Genomic DNA, 18,132 nt, shown 5'->3' on the forward strand with positions numbered 1-18,132 from the left:
GGTTTTCATATTTATCCTGATCTTGCTCACCCTTGTGCTCCAAATTCTGTTGCTGCCAGTCCCGTCTTCCTACTGCTGGTGCTTTGCTTTGTTCTCTGTTCTGTTCCAGCTGTCTTCTCTACATCCCAATGGACAATGTAAACTACAAATTTGTGTTTTTTCATTTGCAATTGCTACTGCTGTTAGATCTCTTCAAGTATAATTTGTGCGGGCCATTTAATAATGTACTATGGAACCTGGGCCATTTTATCAGGCTCTTTTGCTGAAGAAATTTGCATTAAACTGATGTCAAAATTTGAGGATCCTTCAGCTCATCATAAAAAGCTTAGCCGGCTCGACATATTTACTAATTTCATGCTCTGGTTCTTTAATATGTTTAAAAATGCAGTTTTAAAAGAAAATACATAAAAGTCACAAAGGAAAAACTGAGAATGTAGGAGAACTTGCACCATGATGTGTGTGCAAAGCGAAGAATTTTCTGAACTGTTCAGAAATTTTGGAAAACCCAGGTCTTTTCTTCGTTCTTGGACATATTTTCTTAGAAATAAAGTATAATGCATTTTTGTATCAACAATATAAATGAGAAAATGGGAGTACTGGCTAGTGCCTCAAGTTAGACATTGACTTTCCATCTCTGGAACCTGGACTTGTCAGACCACAAACTTATGAGAAAGAACGAATAACACTGAGTAAGATCTCAGGTCTAGCTCTATACAAAGGGGGCTTGGTTGGTCTCAATTCAGTTCCGAAGGGTGTGAGGGACATGATTCGCAAGGCAAGAGTTGTAAATGAGTGTTTGGTGCTGATATTGGGTACTTGCTTCCACAGGAAAAGTTCCAACATCTTGAACATTCTTGTGAGGAGTACAAAACTGGAGAGCCTTTTCGTTATTTTGTAAACACGCAAATTGTCATTTAAAAAATCAAAACAGAATCCTTGAGATTATTTGTAGATGGAGAATGAGCTCCCCCCCTCCAGAGAAAATTGTTTCAGTTTGAAACACGAAAAGTGACTGTCATGTATTAGTAAAGTGAAATGTAGGACGTATTTTTTTTTTCAAATTCAGCAGCATTCCCCCCTCCCCCGCGCAATCAGAAGTCTGAAACCAAGGTTTTCCTGAACGTTTCAAACCCAGACACAAGCTGTCTTTACTTCTACCGGTCACTCAAATGACCTGCCACCAAAGTACACTGGGTCGATTAAAGTATTGCATCAAAAAAAAGTTCAATTGACTGTACGGGAGGGGAGGGGAAGAGCGGAGTTAACGGCCGAAAGAAAGCACCGACACCCATGATGAACAAATAAACCGATGCATGCAGTGCTGATTGAGAGGGGGAAGGGAAGAAAGCAAGCTGCCGCAGTGTCTATCAGGCGATGACGACAATGAAGATGGAGATGGCGGAGAGGACAACAGTCACTGAATCTTTACAGCGCCGGAAGCCATTCGGCCCGTTCAGTCTGTACCCAGACACAGTCGAACGCACGCCGTCTCTCAGGAGGCGAACTGCGTTGCCAGGAGGGACAGGAGAAGAAAGAAAGGAAAAGAAACCAAAGCACCGCAGGAGCGAAAATCGCGCGCAAAGCAACGGCTGCGTCTGCAGAATTTTAAATCCGGCCGCCGCCGCAAAGCGCGGGATTTTTTTCCCCTCCCATTATTTTCCTTTGAAGTGACCCCCCGACCGTTCGGGAGTTGTTCTCGCTCCTCTCCGAGTCGAGGGGAGGGAAAACAAAGGTGACTCAGGAGCCGGTTGGAGGAGGAGTGGAAGAGACTCCATGCTGCCCCTCAGTGAGGGGAAAAAGAAAACCACTCACCGCCAAGATGGCGCCGGACGCCTTCCTCCAACCCTGCCCCCAACCGACATTTTGTCTCCGCCATCGGCCGCACAATGTGCCTCTGCGGCAGCTCCTTCTGGCCGACATTTCCCTTCAAAAAAACAAAAGGAAAGATGGCCCCCCACCATCACCACCTTTCGCCCCGCTCTCGGTTTTCTTTCTTTCCCCCCGAACGATTTTATTTATTTTAAAAAGAATCAACTCGAACAAATCTCCGCCGAGGCCTTCCTTAAAGCTCAGCAGGACTGGAAGGGGGGGGGGGGGGTAGAGAGAGACCCGCGTGGCCTATGTGCGGCCTCCTCGCGGCCTACCAACCGCCACCGCTCCTAACGGCCGCTCTCGAGCCGCTGCGCGAGCCGCCCCGCCGGGCAAGTGGCCCCGGAGAGAGGCGGCCCTGCGGCCGCGACGGCGCCCCTGCCCTTACCTGGTGAGTCAGGCTGGCCGCCGGTGGCCCTGATTTCGGGACGTTTGGCTTCCCTCGCTGGCTTGGCAGGCTCAAGCCTTTCCTGGCTGGGCCGAGCGCTGGAGGGTCGGGTCGGGCCTAGCCCTGCCAATCAGGCTTTGTTGTTTGATGGCTGCGGGGAGGAGGAGGAGGGGCTGACTCGACTCGACTCGACTCTGCTCCCCGCTCCCGCCGCCGCCGTAATACGTAACGTCAGAGCCTAACCCCTAGGAAAATGCGGAAGAAGCAAGTGTGGTCAGGCCAGAGCTAGAGAGAGAGAGGGGGGTGGAGAGAAGCAGCGAAAAAAAAACGCTGCAGATACTTCACGTCGCCATCAGCGGTGGCCGTTCAACCCGAGCCCCGGGACTCTGCCCGCGGCCGAATCCAGATAGGTCCTCCTACATTTTTTATTTTTCTCCCCTTTTTTTGTGGTCGTCGGAATAATAAATTCAAAGGCGTGTTCGTGCGACTGCAACTTGCCAGAAGCTAAAATCCCATGTTATTAGTGAATCCACCCCCATCCCCAGCGCACGGATCGGGTTGTCGACATCTTTTGTTGAGATGAAGGAGGTTGAAAGTGTGCGAGAAAGACCGACACTCCCAAACGGCCAAGGGCAACAATTTTTTTTGGGGAGGGGGGTAATCTCGGTTAGTGTAGATGTTGGTCGAGGCTCTTGCTCATTTGTGTATCTATTTTGTTTTGCTCCTGTGTCGGGTTCACTTCCAACAACATTAACAAACCCGCGCCCGCCATTTTCCAATCCCCGTCCACCATTTTAATTAACCCCAGCTTTGTTTCCGCCTTTTTCGTGATACCCCACCGTTTCTGGATCACCTTTCTCAATGCATGGGAGTTCATGCTTAAATTATTTTCGACGAGAGTCAGACGTAGGGCCAATTTACTTGCCAAAGTTTAACCTCCCTTCCTTTGTTTTTCTCTCTCCACCCACCCCAGGTTGACATTTGAGGGTAGATGGAGGGCATATGCGGGCTAGCCAGGAGTGTTTTCAGTTTAGAGGTAACAGAAGAAGCAGATCAACAGAGCCAGGGCAAAATTGGATGTTGACAACTCTGTTAAGAGACTGAGGGGAGATATAATAATTTGGGCTGCACGGTGGTTAGCACTAACTAACACACTGCTAACCGCCGTGCGGCCCCAAATTATTATCTCTCCCTTCAGTCTCTTAGCAGACTTGTCTAACATTCAATTTGCCCTGGCTCTGCTGATCATTTTCTGTTACCTCTAAACTTTGCCTGACTGCTAAGGATCCGGATTCAATTCTGGCCTTGGGAGACTGTGGAGTCTGCATGTTGCCCTAAGTTAAGTTGATTTTGTTTGTTTAGCTGAACACAAAAAGATGTCCCTGTGTCTGTCTGGGTGCTCTAGTTTCCTCCCAGAGTCCAAAGATGTGCAGGTTAGGCAGATTGGCTGTGCTAAATTGACCTTTAGTGTACCAAGATGTGTAGGTTAGAAGGATTAGCAGGGTAAGTATGAGGGGGGGGGCACTCTGTCAGAGAGTTGGTGCAGACTCCATGTGCCGAATAGCCTCCTGCACTGTCAGGATTCTCTAATGTACTGTGGTTAGAGTTACAGGGCATGTTCTGGTGCTCTTGCTCGGGGCAGAAACATGGAGTGATTCACATGGAATTGTGGGAAAGGTGTTTGTTTGCAAAGACGGTGTGAAAAGACTGGTTTTGAAAGGATGGAGTATGGTACCTACGGAAAGGGAACCATTTCTAATTTCAGTTCGCGGGTCAGCTGTGCATGTTATGTGGCAAGCAGTTTAGATTAATTTAGATTGGGGATAGAAGATGGGTCACATTGAATTGGGTTTGGAGTCAGCATGGGAAGAAATGGTAGGGAAACATGGGTTCAGGGTAAATGTAGGGGCAGTGAACTGATTTTTGCAATTTTCGAAATGATTTTCTTGCACCTGTTGAGGTGAAGATAGGAGATGTGTGCTTAAGGAGGCCATTGGTATTGGAGAAAAGAAGCTATGGATTATTCTGATTCTCCAGGAGAAGCAAACAATTTTGCGGACTGACTACTAGAGTTCATTCAGCTTGTGGAAGAGTGGCTAAGCTATTTGTACAGTTGATGGTCAAGCTTATCATTTTTATATGATTTGGGGGAATGAAGAAGAAGGCCAAAGCAAGGAAAAGACTGGGATGAAAGAGTACAAATTTTAATGGCAATTAAGGTACCCAACAGGTTGAATAAATCAGGTGCAGAAGTATTGCAAAAATGATCCAAAAATTAGGGTTAGAAAATAGCCTGGAAGAGAATCTTTTCCAGGGTGGATACAAAAGCGAATAGATTGGAAAGGGAATGGATGTGGTGAGGAATACAAAGCTTTATTGCAGATAGCTTTGACGGTGAGCGAGACTATGGAGTAGAGAAGCCACAGGAGATGTTAACTTTAAGGTTGTGGCTGTAAATATGACATGAGTAGGACAGTAAATAAAAGGAGATGTGAAAGGGAGGATTGAGTGCTGAAGTGAAAGGAGAGATGTGAATTCCTCAGTCAGAGGCTGAGGGAGGATATCCTGGAGAAACCAGGAAACAAGAAGCCTTGGAGTACATTTTTAGACAGGGAAATTCAACGTGAGAAGGATGAGAGACTAAGATGAGTTTTTGAGGACTGCGTTGTGACCATAGTTATATGTATCTGAGCTAAGTATATCTAGATCTTTGTACACTAAATTCACGCCATACCGTAAATTGGGGGGGGGGGGGGGGGGGGGGAGTAAATTAGAGATTGAGAATTGCATAGTTAAAGGACTATGAACTGTTTTATGCCTGAAATTGAGATGCAAAGCGATGATTTTCAATTCAGCAAAGTTTCTTTAAAATTACTTTAAATTTGCAGTAGCCTACAAGTTGGAGCTGTCTGCCCCCTTTAACAGACAGGACTGTAAATACATAAATTCAAATCATGCTGCTTGAAAAACAAATATTGTGTTAGACTTGATTCACTGAATTAAAATAAAAACAGAAAACACTGGAAAAGTTCGGCAGCATCTGTGAAGAGAGAAAGCGTTAACGTTTCAAGTCCTTACAGGCTCAACATTAACTCTGTTTCTCTCTCCACAGATGCTGATTGACCTGCTGAGTTTTTCCAGCATTTTCTGTTACTTCAGATTTCCCAATCTGCAGTATTTTGCTTTTATTTAGTTACTAAATTACAACTTTTGCTGAGAAAGGTATAAGATGTGGCTTTTTTTAAAAGAGTCAGGACTTCATTTAATAGGGAATTTAAACTTGAAGTCAATCCATTGAAGTGCTGTGGAAGAGATGCTTCTTTAAAATAAGAGGAGACCATGTTTCCAGGACCATGTTAGTGGCATAATATTATCGAAACTAATTTGACATGAAAGTAGCTAAAATTAAAGTTTATTTATTAGTCACAAGTAGGCTAACATTCACACTGCAATGAAGTTACTGTGAAAATCCCCTAGTTGTCACACTCAGGCGTCTATTCGGGTACACTGAGGGAGAATTTAGCATAGCCAAAGCACCTAACCAGCACATCTTTGAACTGTGCGAGGAAACCGCAGCACCCGGAGGAAACCCACGGAGAATGTGCAAACTCCACACAGACAGTGACCGAAGCTGAGAATCGAACAGGTCCCCGGTGTTGACGCAGCAGTGCTACCTACTGTGCTACCGTGCCGCTTCACAGAATCATGAAGCAACCTTTGCTGGAAAAGGCTTGCTGAAAGTTGGAATCAATTTGTGTTAACTTGAAATCAGATCTGTGGAAGAGAAGATCAAATGTGACAAGCTAGATTGAGACTTTGCTTCTTGAAGGCTCTACTTAATCTATTTAAGGTCCTTTCTCAGATTCCAAGATGGAGTGCATGAAGCAGGAGGACATGTCAGTTATCTTGGATTGGGTATTATTTTATTGCAGTTGATAAAATATACTGACAAAAGATGCTGTACAAAAAGGACTTGCATTTATATACAAACATATGAGCAGGAGTCGATTATATGACCACATAAGTCTGCTCTGCCATTTAATATCTGGCTGATTTGTTTCAACTTTTTTTCACTGACTCCCTATATCCCCATGATATCACGAGACCCTAAAAATCTGCCTTTCTCAGCCTAAATTTACACTAAGATGGTGCATCCACAACCTTCTGGAGCAAAGAATTCCAAAGTTTCTCAATTTTTGAGAAGAAATTGCTCCTCAGTACTGAATGATTGACCCCTTATGAGGCTGTAGACCTGTGTTCTAAGTTCTCAGAGGAAATAAACTCATAGAATCCATACAGTGTAGAAGAAGGCCATTCGTCCCATCGAGCCTGCACCAACAACAATCCCACCCAGGCCTGCAACCCCATGTATTTACCCTGCTAATCCCCATGAACAAAGGGGAAATTTAGTATGGCCAATCAACCTAACTGCCATATCTTTGGACTGTGTCTACCCTGTCAAGCCCTTACAGAATCTTGTGTGTTTTAATGCGATCTTCTCACATTCTTCTAAGCTCCAGGGAATGGAGGCCCTTTTTACTTAACCCCTCATCATAATAAAAACCTCATCCCAGGCACTAATCCAGTGAACCTTTGCTGTACCACCTCAAAGGCAAGTATGTCCTTTAGATTTGGAGAACAAAACTGTACAGTACTCACGTGTGGTCTCACCAAAGCTATATACAATTGTAGAAAGACCTTGTACCCCAATTCCCGTGTAATTAAGAGTCAGAAAGGTTTACTGCATCGAAACAGGCCCTTCGGCCCAACTTGTCCATGCTGCCCTTTTTTAACAACTAAGCTAGTACCAATTGCCCGCACTTGGCGCATATCCCTTGATAGCAATCTTACTCATGTAACTGTCTAAATGCTTTTTAAAAGACAAAATTGTACCCGCCTCTACTACAACCTCTGGCAGCTTGTTTCAGTTACTCACCACCCTCTTTGTGAAAAAATTGCTTATGTCCTCTAGTTTTAGACTCCCCTACCTTTGGGAAAAGGTATTGACTATCTAGCTGATCTATGCCCCTCATTATTTTCGAGACCTCTATAAGATCACCCTAAGCCTCCTATGCTCCAGAAAGGAAAAATTCCAGTCTATCTAGCCTCTCCTTATAACTCAAACCAACAAGTCCTGGTAACATCCTAGTAAATCTTTTCTGCGCTCTTTCTAGTTTAATATCCTTTCCATAATAGGGTGACCAGAACTGTACACAGTATTCCAAGTGTGCCCTTACCAATGTCTTGTACAACTTCAACAAGACGTCCCAACTGCTCTATTCAATGTTCTGACCAATGAAACTAAGCATGCTGAATGCCGCCTTCACCATTCTGTCCACCTATGACTCAATGAGCTATGAACATGTACCCCTAGACCTCTTTGTTCTATAACTCTCCCCAGTGCCCTACCATTAACTGAGTGAGTCCTGCTCTGGTTCGATGTACCAAAATGCATCACCTTGCATTTATCTAAATTAAACCCCATCTGTCATTCGTCAGCCCACTGGCCCAATTGATCAAGATCGCGCTGCAATCTGAGATAACCTTCTTCGCAGGCCACTATGCCACCAATCTTGGTGTCATCTGCAAACTTATTAACCATTTAATTAAGGCCAATATGTTACTTGCCTTCCTCATTGTTTGCTGTACCTGCGTGCTAACTTTGTGTTTCTTGTACAAGTACAAGCATGCTAATATGTCGCATCTCCAAATTACATGTGCCCTTGCATTTTGACCTTTTTTGTGGCATCATCTTGAATGCCTTCTGAAAATCCAAGTATTCTTCATTTACTGCTTCCCTTTTACCCTTCTAGTTATGCCCTCAAAGAAGCATTAATAAACTTATCAAACACAATTTCCTGTTTGTAAAACTATGTTCATCCCGATAATACTATAATTTTCTAAGTGCATTGCTAAGACTTTCTTAATAAGAGATTTCAGCATTGTCGCAACTGATGTCCAACTAACTGGCTTGTAACTCCTTTTGATACGCTACTGCCATTCACAATCACAGGATCCTTACAGTGCTTTACAGCAAATTAATCACTGTTGAAGGAAACAAGCACTTAAAGCAGTGATGTGCAACCTCGGCTAGTGAGTGGGCTGTATGAGTGGCTCTTCTTCATCTCACTGGGTCGCAAGATTGGAATCAGGCTTGTTCACTAACCATATCCCCACGTATAAGATTAAATACATTTAATACATGCCAAATATTTCATACGTTATAGAAAATGTTTAAATATTTATCAATTAATAGAATTCTCACCAACTTCAAATGGTAAAAACAAAATAAGTATTTACACATTGAAAGCACAGGGAGTGCACAGCTCTCAGCATGCACCTCACTTCACTTGCCCTTGCTTTATGGACGCACGGTGGCACAGCGGTTAGCACTGCTGCGTCACAGCTCCAGGGACCTGGGTTCAATTTCAGCCTTGGATCACTGTCTGTGGAGTTTGTGTGTTCTCCCCGTATTTGCATGGGTTTCCCTTGGGTGCTCCGGTTTCCTCCCACATTCCAAAGATGTGTGGGTTAGGTTGATTGGCCATGGTCAATTGCCCCTTAGTGTAAGGGGGATTAGCTGGGTAAATACGTGGGGTACAGGGATAGGACCTGGGTGGAATTGTGGTCGGTGTAGACTGGATGGGCTAAATGACCTTCTGCACTACGGGCTATAAGGAGCAGGAGTAGGCCATCTGCTCTCTCGAGCTTGCAAAACCATTCAATAAGATTATGGCTGATCTTTCCATGGACTCAGCTCTACTTACCTGCCTGCTCTCCCTTAAATTTCTTTACTGTTCAAAACATTTTCTTTGCCTTAAAAATATTCAAAGAAGTAGCTTCAACTGCTTCATTGGGCAGGAAATTCCACAGATTCACAACTCTTTGGGTGAAGAAGTTCTTCCTCAACTCAGTTCTAAATCTGCTCCCCCTTATTTTGAGGCCATGCCCCCTAGTTATGGTTTCACCCGCCAGTGGAAACAACCTCCCTGCTATCTTATCTGTTCCCTTCATAATCTTTTTTGTTTCTTTAAGATCCCCCCTCATTCTTCTGAGTTCCAATGAGTATAGTCCCAATCTACTCAGTTTCTCCTATTAAGCCAACCCTCTCAACTCTGGAATCAACCTAGTGAATCTCCTCTGCACCCCCTCCAGTGCCAGCATATCTTTTCTCAAGTAAGGAGACCAAAACTACACAGTAGTCCAGGTGTAGCCTCAGCTGCACCATTACCTCCCTGTTTTTAAACTCCATCCCTCTAGCAATGAAGGATAAAATTCCATTTGCCTTCTTAATGACCTGCTGCGCTTGTAAACCAACTTTTTGCGATTCATGCACAAGAACATCCAGGTCTCTTTGCACAGCAGCATGCTGCCATTTTTTTCCATTTAAATAATAGTCCATTTTGCTGTTACTCCTACCAAAATGAATGATCTCACACTTACCAACACTGTACTCCTTCTGCCAGACATTTGCCACTTGTGTAAACTATCTATATCCCATTGCAGACTTTCAGTGTCCTCTGCACACTTCGCTCTATCATTCATCTTAGTGTCATCTGTGAACTTGGACACACTACACTCAGTTCCCTACTCCAAATCATCTATGTAAATTGTAAACAATTTTGGTCCCAACACTGATCCCTGAGGCACACCATTAGTCACTGATCGCCAACCTGAAGAAAAACATTTACGCCCACTCTGCTTTCTGTTAATTAACCAATCCTCTATCCATGCTAATACATTACCTGTAACACCATGCACCTTTATTTTATGCAGCAGTCTTTGGTGCGGCACCTAGTCAAATGCTTTCTGGAAATACAGATACACAACATCCACTGGTTCCCATTGTTTACCGTGCTCATAATGCCCTCAAATATTCCAGTAAATTAGTTAAACATGACCTGCCTTTCATGAACCCATGCTGTGTCTTCCCAATGGGACAGTTACTATCCAGGTGTCTCGCTATTTCTTCCTTGATGATGGATTCAAGCATTTTCCCCACTACACAAGTTAAGCTAACCAGCTTATAGTTACCCACTTTTTGTTTACCTCCTTTTTTAAACAGTAGCGTCACATTTGCTGCTTTCCAATCTGCCAGACCCACCTCAGAGTCCAGCGAATTTTGGTAAATTACCACTAGTGCATTTGCTATTTCCCCCACCATCTCGTTTAGCACCCTGGGATGCATTCCATCAGGGCCAGGAGACTTGTCTACCTTTAGCCCCATTAGCTTGCCCAACACTACCTCTTTCGTGATAATGATAGTTCCTCACCTGCCATAGTCTTCTTGTCATCAATTGTGAATATCACTTCAGTCATACAGGTAAGAAAAGAGCTATGCAGACAGAAAGCACCAGAATGTGGCATCCCTGTGAGTGAGTAATGATTAACAAAATGTTTTGTGGGCTGCACTCAGAATCTAGATGGGCCACAGGTGCTTACCACTGACTGAAAGGGTAAAATGCCTGAAAGATTTAGCAGGGATAATAAATTTTCATTCTTCTAGTCTGGCTGATGTATGTACAATACTGTTGGAGCTTTTCAGAGACTAAACATTAAACTAGACAAATTCCTAAAAACCTTTTGAATTATCTGAAATTTATATTCCAGTTTAGGCATGGGAGTTTTTCTCTCTGATTCAATGCATTATTTTATTCTATGCAGAAGTTTGCTGCTCATCTCATAACCGTTACAGCCATTGATCCCTGGATAGTCTTGCCAAATGGTTCTCACACTAACCAGATTAAATTAAATTTATGTTGTGATTTAACCTTCAAATGGGACATCTACAAGGTACAACATTAAGAAATTAATCCTTACAGAATAAACAAGGAAGGAATTTAACAACTGGCTAAGCACCACAAGATTTTAGTGATTACAATATACTTTTTGGTTAAAATCGGTTACACTTAATAGATACGAAAATAGGTCATCAGAGTTACCAAGCAGTCTGAATCATAAATAATTCATTGACAGATGCTTCATAAAATGAAGTTGTCTCGGCAATTCAGAATATTATAGAGCAGCATTGTAGATACTGAATATTAATTAAAGCAGTGATCAAAATCTGAGTTTATTTCAATTGATGAAGCTATTTCGGGATACACCCTTAGATTACTGAGAAGTCAACAGGTTTGAAACCAGGTTATTGGATAGATTGCAATTTCGATATTGGCGATTAGCAATATTTCAAAATGAACACAAACTTGCCTTTATGGGCAACGTGGTTGAGTCCATCTCCTGGGACACAAGCATTAGATTCTGACATGCCACCTTTTGGTAGCAGTTTATCATTCCATTTGGATTGTCAGTTCAGGTTGAACTCACTTTACAGAACATGGACAATATCTGAGGAGACTTTACTCTTACATTTCTCTAATCTTGTACCTTTATGCGACTGGATAGTACTGCTTCAAAAGTTAATTAAGTATTTCACTCCATGCATTAATGTGCTGTACCCATAGAGGTAACTCTGCAGCTGCTTGATAAATAATAAAGATCAGTCAACTAATATGCTGTAATTTCTATAAAGGCAAAGAAAAATCTCCCTCAAAGTTTTCTACAGATTGTCTACCACTGCTGAATACTGATTACCCACTACTGAAGGCATGCAACAGCCACTTTAAATTTTAATTAGATTTTAGAACATTTCTCCAACAAATCTCAAAGCTACCCTTCCAGTAAGGCAAAATTATGTACAGGCACTGTTCTTACAAACTCAGACTCCCAACATGAGTCTCTGTACAAGAGAAAAATAGAGAACGCTGCAGGAACTGGGTCAGGGTACTTCCAATTCATTAGTCTTGTTTGGATTTGAACCAAATGAAACTGCTGAGAGCACAACAGCTTATTTTGCTGTAGACCCTGCCCATTTTAATCTATTTCAAATGAAATCATCCAGATCCTTACACTGCCAATGTCTAAGAAGAGGCTTGATCTAATTTATGAGCTCCTTAAACATAGCCTGCAATCATTTCCTTCTGCTTGTGTGTTGAATAGTTTTACCTGAGTTCAAGGATTAGAACAACTGATCCCTGCTGTTTCCTCTTCTGTGGTCCAAACACACTATGTTTTGCACCCATCAGGAAGCAGCTTCCAGGCATAGGGAATTTAAAGAGATTAAAGTAACGAGAGTCTTGCATTTATATAATGCCTTTCATGACCACCGGACTCCTCAATGTGCTATCCCAATGAAATACTTTGAAGTACAGTTACTGGTTGTAATGTAGCAAATGCTTCAGCCAATTTACACACAATCAACTCCCACAATCAAGAATGTGATAATATCCATAAGGGAAGCTTATGTAGGGATGAGGAAACAAGGTTCAGATGGCTCGATTGAGGGTTACAAGTTAGCAAGGAATGAGCTGAAAAAGGGGCTTAGGAGAGCTAGGAGGGGACACGAGAAGTCCTTGGCGGGTCGGATCAAGGAAAACCCCAAGGCTTTTTACTCTTATGTGAGGAATAAAAGAATGACCAGGATGAGGTTAGGGTCGGTCAAGGACAGTAGTGGGAACTTGTGTATGGAGTCAGTAGAGATAGGCGAGGTGATGAATGAATACTTTTCTTCAGTGTTCACCAAGGAGAGGGGCCATGTTTTTCAGGAAGAGAAGGTGTTACAGGCTAGTAGGCTGGAGGAAATAGATGTTCGGAGGGAGGATGTCCTGGCAGTTTTGAATAAACTGAAGGTCAATAAGCCCCCTGGGCCTGATGAAATGTATCCGAGGATTCTTTGGGAGGCAAGGGATGAGATTGCAGAGTCTTTGGCTTTGATCTTTGGGTCCTCGCTGACCACGGGGATGGTGCCAGAGGACTGGAGAATGGTGAATGTTGTTCCTCTGTTTAAGAAAGGGAATAGAAATGACCCTGGTAATTATAGACCGGTTAGTCTTACTTCGGTGGTTGGTAAATTGATGGAAAAGGTCCTTAGAGATGGGATTTACGACCATTTAGAAAGATGCGGATTAATCCGGGATAGTCAGCACGGATTCATGAAGGGCAAGTCGTGCCTCACAAATTTGATAGAATTTTTTGAGGAGGTAACTAAGTGTGTTGATGAAGGTAGGGCAGTTGATGTCATATACATGGATTTTAGTAAGGCATTTGATAAGGTCCCCCATGGTCGGCTTATGATGAAAGTGAGGAGGTGTGGGATAGAGGGAAAGTTGGCTGATTGGATAGGTGTGATTGGATTGGCTGTCTGATCGAAGACAGAGGGTGGTGGTGGATGGAAAATTTTCGGATTGGAGGCAGGTTGCTAGCGGAGTGCCGCAGGGATCAGTGCTTGGTCCTCTGCTCTTTGTGATTTTTATTAATGACTTAGAGGAGGGGGCTGAAGGGTGGATCAGTAAATTTGCTGATGACACCAAGATTGGTGGAGTAGTGGATGAGGTGGAGGGCTGTTGTAGGCTGCAAAGAGACATAGATAGGATGCAAAGCTGGGCTGAAAAATGGCAAATGGAGTTTAACCCTGATAAATGTGAGGTGATTCATTTTGGTAGGACTAATTTAAATGTGGATTACAGGGTCAAAGGTAGGGTTCTGAAGACTGTGGAGGAACAGAGAGATCTTGGGGTTCATATCCACAGATCTCTAAAGGTTGCCACTCAAGTGGATAGAGCTGTGAAGAAGGCCTATAGTGTGTTAGCTTTTATTAACAGGGGGTTGGAGTTTAAGAGCCGTGGGGTTATGCTGCAACTGTACAGGACCTTGGTGAGACCACATTTGGAATATTGTGTGCAGTTCTGGTCACCTCACTATAAGAAGGATGTGGAAGCGCTGGAAAGAGTGCAGAGGAGATTTACCAGGATGCTGCCTGGTTTGGAGGGTAGGTCTTATGAGGAAAGGTTGAGGGAGCTAGTGCTGTTCTCTCTGGAGCAGAGGAGGCTGAGGGGAGACTTAATAGAGGTTTATAAAATGATGAAGGGGATAGATAGAGTGAACGTTCAAAGACTATTTCCTCGGGTGGATGGAGCTATTACAAGGGGGCACAACTATAGGGTTCGTGGTGGGAGATACAGGAAGGATATCAGAGGTAGGTTCTTTACGCAGAGAGTGGTTGGGGTGTGGAATGGACTGCCTGCAGTGATAGTGGAGTCAGACACTTTAGGAACATTTAAGCGGTTATTGGATAGGCACATGGAGCACACCAGGATGATAGGGAGTGGGATAGCTTGATCTTGGTTTCAGATAAAGCTCGGCACAACATCGTGGGCCGAAGGGCCTGTTCTGTGCTGTACTGTTCTATGTTCTATGTTCATCATTCACAGCTGGATTTGGCAGGTTTGCAGAGCTTAGACCTGATCAGCTGGTTGTGGGATCACTGAGCTCTGTCTATTACTTGCCACTTATGATATTTGACACGCAGGTAAGCCTGTTTTATAGCTTCATCAGGTTGAAACCTCATTTTTAGGTATGGTTGGTGTTGCTCCTGGCATGCCCTCCTGCACTCTCCATTGAACCAGAGTTGATCCCCTGGCTTGGTAGCAATGGTAGAGTGGGCGATATGCCAGCCATAAGTTTATAGATTGTGATTGAGTATGATTCTCCTGCTCTGATGGCCCACAGTATCTCATGGGATCCCTAGCTTTGCGTTGCTAGATGGGTTCAAAGTCTATCTCCTTTAGTTCGTTGGTAGTGCCACATAACACGATGGAGGGTTTCCTCGATGTGAAGACAGGATTTTGTCTCCACAAAGACTGTGCGATGGTCACTCCTACTGATACTATCATGTTTGGTTCCCTTGCCACCTGTTGCGGTCTCAGTTTAGAAGTTATGTTCTTTAGGATATGGCCAGCTTGGTCTATGGTGGTACTATTGAACCATTCCTGATGATAGATGTTTAATTCCCCCACCCACAGTACATTGTGTACCTTTGCCACTTTCAATGCTTCCTCCAAGTGGTGTTCAATATGGAGGAATACTGATTCATCAGCTGAGGGGAGATGGTAAGTGGTAATCAGCAAGAGGTTTCCTTGTCCGTGTTTGACCTGGTGCAGTGAGACTTCATTGGGTCCAGAGTCAATGGTCAGGACTCCCAGAGTAACTCCCTCTCAACTGAATATCACTGTGCCACCACCTCTGCTGGGTCTGTCCTGCCGATGACAAGAGTACATACCCAGTGGTGTCTAGGAAGGAATTCTCTGTAAGGTATGATTCCATGAATTTGACTAAGTCAGGCTACATAGCAAATGTTATGCAATCATGGAATCAAGTCTAATGTTGGATATTGTGTTTTGAATATTATTAATACACAAGGCCCTGTCCTTTGCTGACAGAAGGAACATGCACAAACGTTGCAACTGTTTCAGCTGAACAAAATAAGCGTCAGCCTTTCGCTGACTCATTCCCCTCAGATTAATCACATTTGGTCCTGGTGATTTATCAACATTAAGTATGAACAACATTTCTAATACCTTTCCTCTTCATCAATTTTTAACCCATCCAATATTTCAGAATCACAGAATTGTTACGGTACAGAATGAGGACATTTGACCCATCGTGGCTGCACCTGCTGTCCTAACAAGCATTATGATTTAGTGCCAGCGCCTACCTTTTTCCTGTACCCTTGCACATTGTTTTTATTTAAATAATCATCTAATGCCTCTTGACTGTCTCAAATGAACCTTCCTCCACCACACTTCCAAGTACTGCATTCCAGATGTAAACCACTTATTGTGTGAAAAGGTTTTTTTCTCACATCCGAACTCCTTCCTCTTTTACAATGACTTCAGTACTATCTTCTTCCTTGGTAAAGACAAATGCAAAATATTTGTACAGTACCTCAGCTGTGCCGTCTTCCTCCATGCACGCATCCACTTCTTGGTCCTTAATTGGCTCCAACCCTCCTAATACTATTGTTTTACTATCTAGGGGTGGCACAGAGGCAAGCGCTGCAGCCTCAGTGTCAGGGACCCAGGTTTGATTCCTGGCTTGGATCAATGTCTTGCACAGTCTGCATGTTCCCCCTATGTCTGTGTGGATTTCCTTCGGGTGCTCTGGTTTCCTCCCACAGTCTGAAAGGTGTATTGGCTGTGCTAAAATCTCCCTCAGTGTACCTGAACAGGTGTCAGAGTGTGGCGACTGGGGAATTTTCACAGTAACTTAACTGCAGCTACTTGTGACACTAATATATAAACTTTAAAAACATGCCCATAGAAGACTTTTGTTTTCCCTTTTTTTTTGCTCATTTATATCATCATCATCATGAAATCTTGTCATACACCCCAACTTTTCTGCTTCATCTATCCATCACCCAGTGAGTTCTCACTTTAGTTACTTTTCCCCCTTGTGGGAATATACTTCAACTGTAATTGAATCCTCTCCTCTTCAAAGGCAGCCCATTGTGTCTTTACTATTCTGCTAGTTAATCTTTGATTCCAATTTACCTGGATAGATTTTTTCTCATCCCACTTGGCCCTCCTCCAATTAAATATTTTCTTGTCCTTTTCAATAAATAATCTAAACCTCATTATATGATTATCACTGTTCTCTAAATGTTTCCCTACTGACACTTCATCCACTTGACCCACCTCATTCCCATAACCAAATCCAGCAATACATCCTGGTTGAGCTGGAAAGATACTGATCATAAAATTCTCTTGAACACATTTCAGAAACTCTCCCCTCTGCCCTTTGGATTACTATACCGGTCTATATTAGAGTAATTAATGGCCCCATTATCACAACTACATAATTTTTTGCTTTTATAATTTTCTTGCAAATATGCTCTCCTATATTTTCCCCACTATTTGATGGTTTATAGAATATACCCAAGTATTTTTTTTATATTCATTCGTGGGACATGGGTGTCGTTGGTTAGCCAGCATTTATTGCCCATCCCTAATTGCCCTTGAGAAGGTGGTGGTGAGCTGCCTTCTTGAATCAGTGCAGTCCACGTTCTGTGGGTTGACCTACAATGCCGTTAGGGAGGGAATTCCAGGATTTTGACCCAGCGACAGCGAAGGAACTGTGATATATTTCCAAGTCAGGATGGTGAGTGGCTTGGAGGGGAACTTGCAGGTGGTGGTGTTCCCATTTATCTGCTGCCCTTGTCCTTCTAGATGGAAGTGGTCATCAGTTTGCAAGGTGCTTTCTAAGGATCATTGATGAAGTGTTGTAATGGTAAGTATTGTTTCTTAACTCAAACCAAATTGATTATGTCTTTGACCCCTCCAGCACTGTAATATTCAGCTTAATCAATATGGCCATACCTCCTCCTTTCTTTCATTCTCCATCTTTCATGAACACCTTCTATTCAGGAGAAATTAGTAACTATCTTGTATATTTTGTGAGCTCGATCTTCATTATCGCTGTAACATCACATTCCCACACGGCTATCTGTGCAACCAACTTTATTTATCACAATTCCTGCATTTACAGACACACACAGACTATTTCTTACTCTAATGCTATCAATATCTCCCAATGCTACATGCACCTTGTTTCTCCTTTCTAATACCACATCATGATGCCCATCCTCCTGTCAAGTTAGTTTAAACCCTCTCCAATGGTACTACCTAACTGTCCTGTGTGAACATTGGTGTCAGTTCTTTTTAGGTGCAGACAGTGTGGCCTGTACAGGTCCCACCACCCTCACAATCAATCCCATTTTCTCATGAATCTAAAGGCTCCCTAGGAATCTTAACTGCCCATCATCTCCACTTTATACACAATCATCTGCTCCATCTTTCTACTTCTCTATTCACTTGCATGTAGCACTGGGAATTCATCCAGAGATTACCAGCTTTGAAATCTTGCTTCCTTCTTTGCTCCTTAAAATTTGACTGATGGACCTCATTACTCATGTTGTTGGTACCAACATAGACCTCGATGTCTGCGTGTTCACCTTGCCTCTTCAGAGTGCTGTACAGCAG

General features: G+C 43.2%; 1 protein-coding gene and 1 long non-coding RNA gene across 5 annotated transcripts in view; one reads left to right on the plus strand and one right to left on the minus strand.

The window, feature by feature from the left end:
- LOC144506424 (zinc finger X-chromosomal protein-like) overlaps positions 1-2,497 on the minus strand; it is a 41,490-nt gene extending 38,993 nt beyond the window's left edge. For 2 of the 4 annotated variants that reach the window (XR_013499901.1, XM_078232534.1), the window contains exon 1: positions 2,258-2,497. The gene's annotated coding sequence lies outside the window, so the exon portion shown is untranslated. Of the gene's footprint in view, positions 1-30; positions 66-1,812; positions 2,005-2,257 lie in introns of those variants that run through there. The other 2 variants (XM_078232535.1, XM_078232536.1) reach the window with 2 other exon arrangements.
- Positions 1,923-18,132, plus strand: part of LOC144506426 (uncharacterized) — a 38,304-nt gene continuing 22,094 nt past the window's right edge. Inside the window, exons 1-2 of the long non-coding RNA XR_013499902.1 lie at positions 1,923-2,260; positions 17,320-17,380. This is a non-coding gene — a long non-coding RNA (uncharacterized LOC144506426). The remainder of the gene's footprint in view (positions 2,261-17,319; positions 17,381-18,132) is intronic.

The sequence above is a fragment of the Mustelus asterias genome, chromosome 17 (assembly GCF_964213995.1).
Source record: "Mustelus asterias chromosome 17, sMusAst1.hap1.1, whole genome shotgun sequence".
In the NCBI taxonomy this organism is placed as follows: domain Eukaryota; kingdom Metazoa; phylum Chordata; class Chondrichthyes; order Carcharhiniformes; family Triakidae; genus Mustelus; species Mustelus asterias.